The sequence below is a fragment of the Austrofundulus limnaeus genome, unplaced genomic scaffold (genome assembly GCF_001266775.1).
Source record: "Austrofundulus limnaeus strain Quisiro unplaced genomic scaffold, Austrofundulus_limnaeus-1.0 Scaffold104, whole genome shotgun sequence".
In the NCBI taxonomy this organism is placed as follows: domain Eukaryota; kingdom Metazoa; phylum Chordata; class Actinopteri; order Cyprinodontiformes; family Rivulidae; genus Austrofundulus; species Austrofundulus limnaeus.
This window is the reverse complement of record NW_013952506.1, coordinates 1,329,358-1,342,983: the sequence shown is the minus strand read 5'-3', so window position 1 is coordinate 1,342,983 and position 13,626 is coordinate 1,329,358. Positions and strand designations below refer to the sequence as shown.

At 40.0% G+C, this 13,626-nt stretch overlaps 1 long non-coding RNA gene across 1 annotated transcript in view; it reads left to right on the top strand.

Moving 5' to 3' along the window:
* The window catches only part of LOC106521214 (uncharacterized), a 32,271-nt gene extending 24,449 nt beyond the window's left edge, over window positions 1–7,822 (top strand). Inside the window, exon 4 of the long non-coding RNA XR_001310646.1 lies at window positions 7,525–7,822. This is a non-coding gene — a long non-coding RNA (uncharacterized LOC106521214). The remainder of the gene's footprint in view (window positions 1–7,524) is intronic.
* The last annotated feature ends 5,804 nt before the right edge of the window (window positions 7,823–13,626 follow it).

Sequence of the window (13,626 nt, the reverse complement as noted above, 5' to 3'; positions counted from 1 at the left end):
ATTTTATAGTTAAAATATATGTTTATTAAGTAAAGTCTAATGTTATAACTAATCATGGATCCCTTTAATCAAGTTTGAATAGGGTTAGCATTAGCATTATTTACTCTGTGCTGCCTTCTGTAATTGAACTCACATTTGCACCTGATAGTAATAGTGCGTCACACACAAAAATACTGTATGTCATCACATGCCACTAATGGGTGGCAAATATTAAAGGAGACGTGCAAAATCCATTTTTGTAGCTGAAGCATTTTGTTGGAGTGCAGAAAATTAGAATTTAGTCTCTCCCGTTGCTGCGTAGATATGTTTTTGGTCTTTTAGGGGCAGCTCTGGAGCAGTGGTAGGGCAACTGACTTGAGACCAGAAAGCCACAGGTTCTACTCCCTGCCATGCCCACATGTCGTGGTGTCCTTGAGCAAGACATCCCTGGGTGCCTAAATAGCTGCCTGCTGCTCCACTTGGGTGTTTCTCACATGTGATGGGTCAAATGCAGAGCACAAATATCATCATTACATGGAAACATGCGACGATGACAAGATAAATTTACATTTTTAAAATTTTGTTTTAGTCAAAATTTTCAACACGTTTAGTTTTCTCTATTTTCTATTTTTCTATTATGTCAAATTATTTGCAACAGAACTGTTAAATAAGGTCTGGACTCACCAACTTCAATTTGATCATCTCCATTCTCCTCTGGTTCCAACATGTAAGGCTGGATGGACACGTTTTCTGTTGTTGACATCTTTCATTAATTTTCAAATAAAATGTTTCTGTGCTGCTTTATAGTTGAAACGCTATCAAAGGACAACGTATCGCTTTGGAAGCTGGAGGGGAGCGGAGTTTGGATTTAAAGAGACAGCCTCAAAATGAGTTGATCTGAGAAACGCCTCAGAAAAGGGGGCTTGTGGAGTTACAATAAGGAGGAATTCAGACCAAAGCAGTTCCACTTTGTATAGACCCCAACTGAACGATTTAAATGTGAAAAATGTTGGTTTTACAGCATATGTCTCCTGAATAAATGAAGTCATTAAATCGCTGTATTTGTTAAATAATGACAAAAGATATATTTTTATTAATTATATAGTGAAATCGCTTTAGTAAAAAATGCTTGAAACATGTGGCAGTTGTAGTTTCATACAAAGTTTAAAAAGTGAAAAAAAAAAAGAAAAAACAACACACATGGGTCAAAAGGCTTGCTATGGTAATCAGATTTCATAAATATGGTTAGTTTCAGTAAGTCAGTTTTGTGAATGGTGCATCGGGGGGGGGGGGGGGGGGGGGGGGGGGGATGCAGAAGGTGACGCAGTAGGCTCCAGAGATGTTTGGGTTCCAGCCTGTCCTAGGAGCCGCCTGACGTCTCCTTGCTTCCTTATCTTAATGAGCATTAACCATTTCTGCTCTGTGTCAGCTCTGCAGCTTCAAGGAAGGGACAAGGAGAGAGAAAAAAAACAAAACAAAACAAAGAGCAGAGGGAGTCCAAATAAGAGACAGTATAGGAGAGAGATAGAACGAGGGCCTCTGATAGAAAAATTCCTGACAGCTGATAAGCAGGAGGAGATCCAGTTTACTGCACAGATAGGGTTGGAATGTGTGGCCAGATGATGATGACTGGGTCCATGACTTCACTGACCCTATCTGTGCCTGCCAGGACACATCACCACTGCCTGACGGCATGCTATCCAGACTCTGTTTTTCCTTAAAAACATTACAAAAATGATTTGATGTGCTCCTTCATGACTGTGCTTTTACATGTCTGATTTTTTTTCACAACATCCCTGACCCATAATTAACAACTTCATATACAAGAAGCCCCATTTTGTTCTTTATATTTGAATGACATTATAAAATGTTAATACAGATGTATAATTTTAGCATGATAAAAAAAATCACTAAAATATTAACAGAATTTCTTGTGAATTATTGGTTTGAGGCAGCAGCAACAATATAGACATGAGAGGAAATACAATCTAGCCCAGACAGTGTGGAGCAGTCAAAGAGGGCATTTTAGCTGTGCAACTGAGCTCCCAGCTTTTTAATTTACAATAAATCAAAGTGCATGGATGTACCCTAAAAAGGCCAGTGCAGACACTGTCTCTCAGTGTGAGAGTGTGCTCGGACAGATTGCGTTAGCGGGAGCCAGTGTTTTGTGCGGATCAGACTCTCGCTCAGCTSTCTCCAGAGGTAATCAAACAAGCCTGCATCATGGTTCATTATTTCGTCAGTCTACTCAGCAACAGAGAGCGTAGACAACTTTATTTACAGTGAGTCTCCACCGACCCAGCTTATCATGACTGCAAGAGAAGATAGCCAGAAAAGCCAAGGGTTCACTTAAAGGGATAACTCGTATCTTTATGAAATGGGTTTCTGTAAAATGGTTGTAAACCAATATCATTATATTTGCTGTAGATCGTAGAGGTGGGAATCTTTGGGCACTTCATGTATCAATTTGGTTATTGTGCATATCATTGCATCTTGATGCATCCATCATCACACTTCAAACAAAATCCTGAGCATATAATCTCCCTCTTTCTACACTGCAGTATAACTAAATGAACAAAAATGAGTCAAAATGTTTGGTACAGTGACATAAGGCAAAGTATGTCCATGCATCACATATTATAGATATTGTACTGTGAACCCCCACAAAGTTGTGTTTCACAGTTATCAGACTGTCTTTTGCAGTTATTTTAATGGAACCTACTAGTAGTTTGTGGTAATCTCCCTGACACGAAACCTGGAAATACAGTACAGTAAGGAACAACAATATTTTTTTCCTCTTGTACTTTTTTGAGTTTTATACATATCTTATACAAACATATACACAAGAATACAAAAAAATGTTTTGCAACAAAAGAATCATCAGTAATTTTAGCTACTTTATGAAAATGAACAAGAAGTTTACTCTTTTGATTCACCCCGTTATACTATTTATTATTCTTTAATATACCTTTATATCGTATATGTTGTCAATAAACATATACTGCATCTGATCTTACATAGACAAAATAAATGTATACAATATTTATCTAGATCATCTAATGATATCACATATATTTTACTATTTATATACATCCTTTATCTTCTGTATAAATATACAGAAATGGTTTTTTGAACCTAAATCAGTCAATCGATTTAACAAGTTGTGTTACTATGTATTCATTTCCCTTAGAATACATTGTAAAAATGAATATTTTTTTGAACTTTTGATCTTCAAATGTGACTTGAGAACAGATTAAGAATTTCTCCTGAGTCACTTCCTGCACACACATCTGATGTAAGCATGAGCCCTGTAACTGAGTCTTTCAGCGCTGAGGGTCGGGTCTGCCAGGTCTGGTTTTATGTTAGTTGTTCTCCCCTTTGAATAAAGTGTCCTGTGTTTTGACCCCCTTGTCAGTCCACCAGCAGTGCTACAGTCGACAGGAAGCAGCAGCACAGATACACAGTAAACCAAAGCTAAGTATCAGAACTGCGATCGCGTCACCTTTCAACTGAAAAGAGAAGTCAGGAAGAGGAGACATGTAGTGAGGCACGTCCTCCGTCACATTACATTTTTCCACAAAACTCTTCACTACAGCAAGATAGTCTATCAGGCTACAAGCTGTTATTCTCTCCTACACAAAACAACAACAAAAAAATATCCCAAGAACCAAACCAGAATCACTGTATGTGCAAACATGAGTGATTGTGCAACAACAGTATTAAAGATAGATGGGACAGATGCCGAAGTCTAAAACGATTATTTTTGTTGTTGTTTCAAATCTGTTTTTCTGAGCAGAGAGTGCCTGACAGCAGTCTGCCAGCTCAGACGCCAGTCTCCACACTATCATCATGGTGTGATGAGGCAGATAGCACTGGGAGCGCTTCACAGCATGCAGCCGAGCGTGACAATATGGGTGGAGTCGGGGTGGGGGGGGGGGTGTTCAAAGATGGCTAGACAGTTTGCAATCACTGTGAGAAACAGACAAGAAACATTCAATCAGCTGGTGCGGAGAAGACATGATGGCACCAGCCGAGCGCCAACAAGGCAAGCTCGCCTGAGGCATAGGTCAGAAATGTTATCGCTTCACCTCTGGTGACATGCAAAAAAACTCCATCATCAGGGTAAAGTCTTTGTTTCCTTTGTCTGGGGTTAAATCGGGGCGCCCACTTGTTTGGAGTGAACAAGCAGGTTTAGGTGGAGTATTAAGCCTTTGGCTCCTGTCAGATTTAGGACACAGGCAGAGGAATGTACTTGTAAAAACTTTGTTTGAAGTATTCTGATGACTTTTTCTTTTCCAGATCAAGTCTATTCTCCACGTTCACGCTATTGATGCTGAGGAGTCAAACGGATTCCTATTRTTAGACATGAAAACATGGTTTTAGGTTAAAGTATTAGAATTAAGAAATTAATAATGTGAAAACATAAATACACTTATTAACGAGTGGGGGAAAAAGATACACCTACAAGTCAGTGTAATTTATGACTCTAAATGACCTGAAACATTATTCTCTCGGCGCCTGCTTGCTACAAGAAAAAGCCTTCCAAACAAACCGGAGGGCTTTAAATTTAATGGATGAGGTGTCAAAGTATTTTTAAGTGGATTTAAAATTGGCAGTGAATCCGTTAATTGCAGTGATGATTATGATTGCTTGCATAAGTAAAAAAAAAAAAAGCCATTAGACCTGCAGTGTTCATGCTAACTGTTAGCCATGTAGTAGAGCATTAGCTGTGAAAAGAGCCAAAGGCACGCCAGCAGATAATCAGAATGTAAAAAAAGGAAAACTTGCTATAATGTGGTCACCAGAGAACTTGGTCTGGAGAGGTGACAAAAACACGACGGCCTCTGAATGTGTCATTACATAAACAGCTAGTTTTTATGTGTATGCTTGTTTAGCTGAGCGTTTGCCAGTCTTAAAAAGGATTATATACAAGACTGACCCACAAGTAACATGCTTCTTTCCAAATTTTTTACTTGCAGTTATCAGGCTAAACTATCCCCCTCACCCCCCGAGCCATGCATGCAGGTTATTGAAAAAATTCCACAGAGATCGTACGGTGACATCTGAATGTAACTGCAGGAATCCCGGAGCCAGCCGGGAAGTGTAAGTTGATCTTGAGTCATACCAGCTGTCATACTCCACCGAGGAGTTTAGAGCAGGAACCGACCAGCCGGTGGCATCCTTCCAATCCTGGAGCACGTCAGGGAATTCCCAGTAAGAGATTTATTCTAATCACACTTTTAGCATGTGGTCACTGTTGCATGCRACAAAGATAGGATGGCGACAGTCACACACAGACCAAAAGGATGTGAGCTAATGGGAGTAAATACAAAAGCATTACCAGACGGCCTGTCACAATTAACATCTAATCATGCCACAGCAGTTATCTGAGATGATACTGGTACATGGTTGCATAATATTTGATAATGACTTTGCCTGTGGCTGTGTGTGTGCGTATGTGTATRTCTGTCTGTTAACAAAATATCTCATGAACAAGTGGACGAATGACTAAAACACAAAAATAACTATAATGCAGTCAGTTTGACAGATATTGAGCTGAAATCTGGGGCGCTAACCTGAGCACATCTCACTTGATCTTGTTTTAAAACTTTGCAAAGGGTCAACTCTGTCTTTCTGTTAGCAATGTGCCTCATGAACCACTGGGCTGATTTTTTTAAATTAAACTTTCAGGAAATAAATGCTGGAAATACATCTATGATTAATCAGCTTTTAGAGCCAACCCAGGTAAAAATAAAATAAAATAAAATAAAGATGGCATGAGATCTTGACTTATTGTGTCAGATTATGCGTAACATTTTCAGGGTTCAGCTATTACGCAATCATTTCTCAACGTAACATGATCTTTGTTTAAATGTCTGACAGGCAATTTACATGCAAGACTTTTAATTATTATTGTCCTCAACCAGTGGTAATTCTTATGGGAAATATCACACCTGTGCAAATTTTAAAAACGAAGGGAAAAAAGCCACAATGGGCATCCGTTTTCAAATAATTTATTCTGTATTCAGTTACAAAAACACTGTCAGTCATTCTTTGTAAAGACAAGTAAAGACAATGTAAAATAAATACATCAGTAGAAATTCTGTACCATCCAAGTGGCATAAAAAATCAAAAGATAATTAAAATATTTTTAGCAGTTATTTGCACAGGTCATTATCTACTAATATTTCATGAATGTGACAGCTCTTGTTTGTAGTGACTCCACAAAGAGTCTGATCATTCTCACTCATCTAAAATGTGTTTTGAGCCTTTTTATCTAATAGGATCAACACTTGAAATGTTTATGGTGTCCTCAGTAGTGCGCAAGTTGGAGCTTGTTGAAATTATGGTTAAAGTCAATTCTTACCGTAAATATGGCTGCCTTTCCAATGAAGCCATTAATTGAAAACCTAGGGTGTATTTACACTTGACATATTTGATCCACTTTGAACGTACCAGAATTTGTTTTCCCTGTTGGTCCGGACCCTTTATGCAGGTGTGAATACACCTGTGTGAACCTTGATGTGGACCAAACAACCAGACCAAGACCCATTTTTGTGGTGTCTCGGTCCGCTTCCAAATAAACTCTGGTGCAGTTAGTTTCCGGGGTGAATACAGACCAGGCTCGAACTGAACCAACAACAGGAAACATGCACCTTTTGGACTTAGTGAGYCACCATTGCTAAGCATCATGGTAACATTTAGCCCATCAGTGTTGCTAGCGCTACCCCTGAGCTACAAACAATGAGCAGTTGTCGGTTAGGTCACACAGAGCAACTCGTGTACTTTGGGTTGCAGCGTGCATTTGGCAATGCCGTCCCAAATCAGAAGTATATCGTCGCGAAACCACCTTCAAAGGAGTTGCTCTTGAAATTCTTAATGGTACTGCAGTTGTTTTAACAGCACCATCTTTATTGCCAAGTCTACGCTCTTTCCTGCCTCCATAATTCCTGTCCAATGGGAGCAATGATCATCACACGGTTGGCTTTGTTTATAAATTATAGTCTTCTTGCAATAAAAAAGTAAATGCAAACCACACCAAACGAAAAAAAAAGTCCACTTTTAATCTGGACTAAATAAATGGACAAAAGGACTTTCCCAGAATAAATAAACCCTAACTTTTTACTTGGCTGAGTTGTGTATTCCTGAGATTTGTGGCAGGAAATGGTTTGATGAGTGAGCTGCAAAAACACAAGTTAAACAGAAAAAGGTTTACAGTGTTGCAGCAGCAAACTAGTGTGTGTAACATGCTGGCTGATTTGGACAAATTTGCAAGTTTTCTTGAACTGTGGAGGTTTGCTGCTGCTGTTCCCGACTAATTGTTTTGCAGTTCACTGAGAGTTCGGTGGGCGGAGACTGGATGGACTCACCTGGGCATAGTCTGCTCTGATTAAGCCTGAGAGTATTTCAGTCGCCTTCTGAGATCCATCTGACGCTGGATTATTCAGTTGCCCGTGGTACTGTTTAAGACAGCCTCAGTTTATCTCTTTGAGAAAACCTATTTAACCCTTGTTGTATTTTTTTCTACACCTACCTTGTGTTCAGGCTGGACTGTCCTGATCCTCCTGGTGACTCCACGTTTGGTCCTTGTCCAGACTGTTTGTTTTTTCACTCCAAGATGAAGTGATTCGTTGTCCTCCGCCCTGCCTCTCTCTCTCTTTCACGGAAATTTGCAAGAGACATAATTGGAAATTACCTGTGCTGGATTCCTAACAAAGAACCTCTACAAACCTCCTCGTCCTTGTCAGCCTCCTCGCCTGGATCCTGTAAGAAAACCAACAACTTCAAACACTTACCTGAGAACATCATCCTAAATGGTTATTCCCCCCTTTTCAGCAAAGAAACCTGGACCAATTCACTGTATAATAAACTCACTTACCTTTTACCATTTTTGTCTTTGTCCTGTTTTCCTCGTCAGTTTAAGCTGTCTTTGGGCACTCTGGAAAGAAAAGAAAAAAACAAATCCTAACATGAACAAAGAAACCAAACCCAGAACGAAAAGCAACTTTTCCAATGCAGCAAATTTTCATGCTTACTCGTTACGCTGACATCTAACATGTAAACATTTAGCCTAAACTCGTGCTATCTATGCAGAAATAGTTTGTTTTTTACCACAAATTTGAAAACGACAAACAACCGAACGATTCAACATTTCAAAAAAAACTTTAAGTTCAGCAAGGGTTTCTGTTATTCAGTTTTAACTCCCAACATTGCTGAAACAGAAGTCAGATATTTAGGGTAAAAACACTGGTTTATTTATTTTTTTATAGAAGTGGTAAAACATTTTCTCTTCCCCTGGAAGTATTGATGTCATAACATCCTTCAGGCATCACTGTGCGTCCCAGCTACATGTTCGTTAAACACGCTCACCGAGCCCGGGGATCTCAGCAACATCTTGTTCTTCATTCCTTTGGTGTGCCATAAAAGGGTGTAGAGTATGTTTGTGTTGGTGCTGGCATGATTCCGTGTCTGTATTTGTGAGTGTTTCTGCCTTTTCCGAAAGCGCATTTGATCATGATTGTGTAACGCTGCAGCACGGAGGCAGGGAAATCAAAAACAGATGTGGTTTCTCAAGTAAGGAGTATAGACATGCAGAGGGAGGCGGGGTGTGCTTGGATAAAATATTCCCCTGTTATTGATTGCCTTTTCTTTCTTGGTATGTTAGGGTCTATCAGCGGGGTTCTAAGGGAGAAGATGACAAAATGAAATGTTAGTGGAAAAGAGTTTGCCTATGATTTAATTCTACTTTTAAGCATTTATTCTAGCTCGATTTTAACAGCCGGCTCAGGCAAATGTTCCAACCTTGTGGCTTTCTCCTATAAATCACTTGAAACTTATGATTTTGCCACCACGACTAATGACACCTACATGACTCCCACTCATCATCTCGATCACGTTCCGGTACTCTGGAATTTATTACCGCTGCAGGATTTTTCGTTACCATTCTGCTCCCGGTAAACAGGCACACGCAGCCAGATAGTCTCAGTGTCACAATGGAAACTGCGCTCTTTGAGGCATGTTTTATCTTTGGCAAAGTAACACTGCGAGGGAGGGAAAGTTTTCTTGTGAAAGCAGGAATGCAAAGTATTCCCCACAATGCCACACTGCTGCAATTACTGCAGCGCCTGGTGATGGGCCAAGACAATGAGACGACAGCTTGTGGTGTCGAGGGGGGGAGGCAGTTGAACTCTCATCTCTTTTCTTTGTAGTGTGGACTTGTTGTTGACCTGTCTGCACAGTAACATTGTTTTAAACAGAGTTTTAAACTGAGGTGTGCAGGTTCCAAACTGAATCTAATTACATCTGGTATTCATATCAGATGATTTAAAAGCATTAAATGGGAAAATGTTCCTGGTTTTATATTGGCAGCAAAGATTATTGCTGACCTGCAGATGAATAGTGTATTCTAGTGCAACATTGATTTTACTCACCATGTTGACTCTTTTTTTAGCCCTCAATTCTCTGACGCAGCCCTGCTGTTAACAAAAACAAACACACAAAAGAGAAAAGAGGTGACATTAGCCGCACAGAGGGAAAGTACGTGGGTTGTGGGAAAGGAGGTTTGCTATAGCCAGAGTGTCTGCCTCCCCAGGCCTCGGCCGCTGTCGCCAAGGGCCGTCTGCCCTCCCGCCACTGTTATCAGCTGGCTCAGCGGCGGCAAGGAATCGGCTAAACAAGGCGCTGTTTATCTGTGCAGACTGTGTTCACTGCACATCCCAGCCGCTGGTCTGCGGCACCACTCAAATCTACCCAGCTCTGCAAAGAAAAGGCCGGCAGACCTGCTCCCAACAACAGTGTGCACAGCGGAGACAGAGGGGTACAGATCAATAGACTGCAGTGTCCCTGTTCTGTCCGCCGCTGCAGATCCAACAAACTAAACTAAACCCCACATGATTCTTTTATCAACTACTTGTAATGCCTCCTCTATACAAGTACATGGATAAAACAATACTTTTTTCACAGCAGAGGGAAGTAATAAGTTACCTTGGTGTAGTTGATTAGGGTATTTTGTATATATTTGGACTGGTTGTTTTTCTCAGTGGCTTAATTGTCTTAAAGTGTAATTGTCTTAATGCTCAATTTAGATTTTTTTGCGTTGATGTTCACAGTATATTTTAAATGCAATGTCCATCATACTCCATTGTGAAAGCATTATGCCATTGATGCAATCCGTATGCACAGAAGATGTCACTTTTAGCTCGTCATTTACAGAAGTAAATGGATGCTACATGTTAGCATGTCGATTCTGAAGTTGCTATTGTGCAGTCGGAGCCCAATAAATGGACTTGTTTAGCTCACCGTTTACATTTGAACCTGCCACCAGCTGGCTGCTCTGGCTCAGCTTGTATTAATGGAACGAAGTGACTTGCTGGAGGTAAAGTATCGATCCAATAATTTTATCGATACAGTCTGAAACAGGTGTTACTATCATAGATTTCTGTGGATTCTCAGTCATTCAGGACATGGAAAATTAAAAAGGTAAAAGACAAAGCAACTGGTCTGTAGCTGAAAACTTGGAGTTACAAGATTTAAACTGCATGACTTGAGGTAAGTATCATTATTACTTGGATCGATTCACTCCCTCCCACCTCACTGACATAAAAGTCAGATGGAATACAACATGAGTCTTCAGACTGCACTCACTTTGAAAATCATCAGATATGTATCCTTTTTAGTACCACACTGAAAAGCCCTGGGTCTGATTTGCAAAAAATCAGATCTGTCACATTCAGGTTGTCAGTGCAAAATYAAATATGGGTTGCACGGGGGCAAAAAAAAATCTGATTTAGGTTGTGTTTGCCTGCATTGTGAACACAGCCATAGGTGCATTTTGGGACTCGTAAGAATTCAGCATCCTTGGCRGGCTCAAAAACATTATTCTGAGATATGCTGCACTGTTTTACTCTTCTCAAACATTCATGCACAGARCCATTCCTCTCTTATCTGAGGGCCAAGGAACCCTGGCTCCAGCCTCTGCAGACTGTGGCCTCTTACTGCCCAGTGTCTCCAGATAGAAGAGGAAGCCACACACCCATAATGAAGAAATGAGATCTTTTTCAGACATCCTGTCCCTGAGGCCCTTCCGCTGAGACCGTTTTAATGAGGCCTCGACTAGCAGTACATAGATAGGTTCTGTGTCAGGTCTTTGCAAGTTTCTTTAATTTAAGGTATGTTTTTTTTTATCRTTCAACATAATATTTGCATTTTTTTATTTTGCGCATTTGTGGCATTTCCCATTCGATCATGCTGAGCCATGTTTGACTTTTAACTTGTTATGAGCTTTTTAATAGCAAAGGTAAACTTACTGAACAATGCACTTCAGTTTAAGATGCTGTGATATTGTTTCAGAGAGAGACAGACAGCCTGACAGTCGGGCTGGAGTCAAGACCTCAGGGGTCAGAGGTCATAAGGAAGTGAGGACAGCCAGCCTCTCCACAGCACAAACAGCTCCATGATGTTGACTTAAAGTTGCCCAGATTCTGATGTGATCCTCACCCAACTATTTTAGCTGAAGTGCACACCACAGGAGACATACGTTAGACCCCAACCTAAGACCCAACTCAGTGAGAGTTCTTCAACACTGATACTCCCAGAACTCTGAATATGTTGATTTATCAACATYGCACGATGAAGCACACATTGTGGGATACCAGGAGAGGTTTTGGTGTTTCCATGTTAATCAGCTTTGTTACTGCAGAGGATGCCACAGCTGCAGAATTAGAAACTTTTCSTTTGTGGCTACAACAATGATAAACATGTTTCACATTTTATTATTAATGAGGACATTCGTAATGAGACTAACAGTAATCATATTATTATTGTAGCATCAGATAAGTCTGAAATGGTTCACACAGTGGTCTTTTGATTAAAACAATTAGTAAACCACAAAGAGAATCACTAAAATTAGTTAATTCATCCTGTTTTTCATAACGATGTAAAGCAGACGTCAATCACACATTTAATGTGTTGTGCTTCCTGTCATCCCAGCTGAGTTCTGCTCTGCTCCACTTTTGGTTCCACGCAGCGAGCTGTGTTTCTGGAGGCTCATGTCTGTGCGGGACATAGCAGATTCCATTTGTGATTTTTGAACAGCCAGATAAAGCGTAAAGATGGACTTGTCTGTGCAGCCATAATGCAGAACCAGTTTTTAATGAAAGAGCCTGATTATTTAGTTTCTTTAAGTAATATTACAGCTGCTGCCAGTAACAACTTACCTTCACAGCATCGACCTCCCAACCACCATCCATACATGAGAGTTTAAGTTTTTATATATGATCAAATCTGTAAAACAGTCTTTAAAACATAGTAAGGAAATTAGCAGAACAAAGACATTAATTTTATGTAGCAGCCAAAATGGCACCAATAAAAACCTCTCTTTAAAGCACACAGGACACTGCCTCACTAACATCGATCTCATTAAAACACAATGATGTTACAGTGTTCAAATCTTGTTTAAACCTTGTTCAAACCTTTTTCTGTTTACTTTAAGCTCCAATGATTCAACATGTATCTATTTTTTAAATGCATACAGATACAAAAATACATGCAGTGAAACTGAGTTGGAAACAGTTAAGATAGTAAAAAACAGTAAAATATGATATAATAAAAGGACAGATGTTCTCATAAAAATACACATGCTGTATACTCCCAAACTGGATACCACGCTTTCTATCCTGTGATATTTCATCAACGTCATGCTGTGCTTTGTCCCTTGAAATTGTGCCCCTTAATATCTCTTACCCCCCCCCCCCCTTTTTTTTGAACTTCCCAGAAGTTTAATATTGTCAGTGCACTTAATCATTTCTGTCTGGATGTGGCCTGAGTGACACAGCGGGTGTCTGTGGATGAGGGTAAAGAGAGGAGGAGGACTTATTTTTTACCACTAGTTTTACAAACACTGGACTACAATCACTTGAAGAAAAGGTGGTTCTAATTACATCTCTCTCTCTTCCTTTCTCTCTCACTCTTTTACTCTGTGTCACTCTTTCTTTCCCAAGTTCAGCCAGTTTGCTTTGTGTATTTTCATCCCTTGAAAAGATGTGTTTTCCACTCTGAGCTTTTCTGTGGATTATTTTTAAGATTAAAGACACAGAACTGGATTGTTTTAAAGAATGTTCTGAAATGCTATAGCTTGGGATAATGGACTACAAGAAAAGGAGTAAAAAGAAAGGTGCTCTGCAGCGCTCAGCTCCAAACTCTTCAAACAACATTTGCAGTTGAGCGCAAGGCCAACGATAATGTTGTGTTTAAGTGATAATGTGTCAATTTGAGATTAAAACGTACATATCGAGTTTTTTTGAAAAGGAGTAATTTCATTTCGAGTCATGTGGACATCGGTATACCCCACATATGCTGTGCAGCTGTCACTGTGTGGTGAGAAGTTACATTCAAATCAATCTCCATTTGCCTGAAAACTATGGTGGATTAAAAGCTTCTGGGTCCTGCAAGGGCCAGGTTAAAAGCTGTCCTTCATGGAGGATGACTGGGAAATGCATGGAAAGTTAGAAATCAAAGAACCTGCGGCGGAGAAGAAGTAAAAGGAGAGAAGCAGAAAGGTCTGAAGTGAAAGGAGTACTCGAGAGAAGAAGTAAAAAGGAGTGTGAGGATCAGAGGCTAAGGGCAGTGTGAAGAAAACAATCAGGCAGG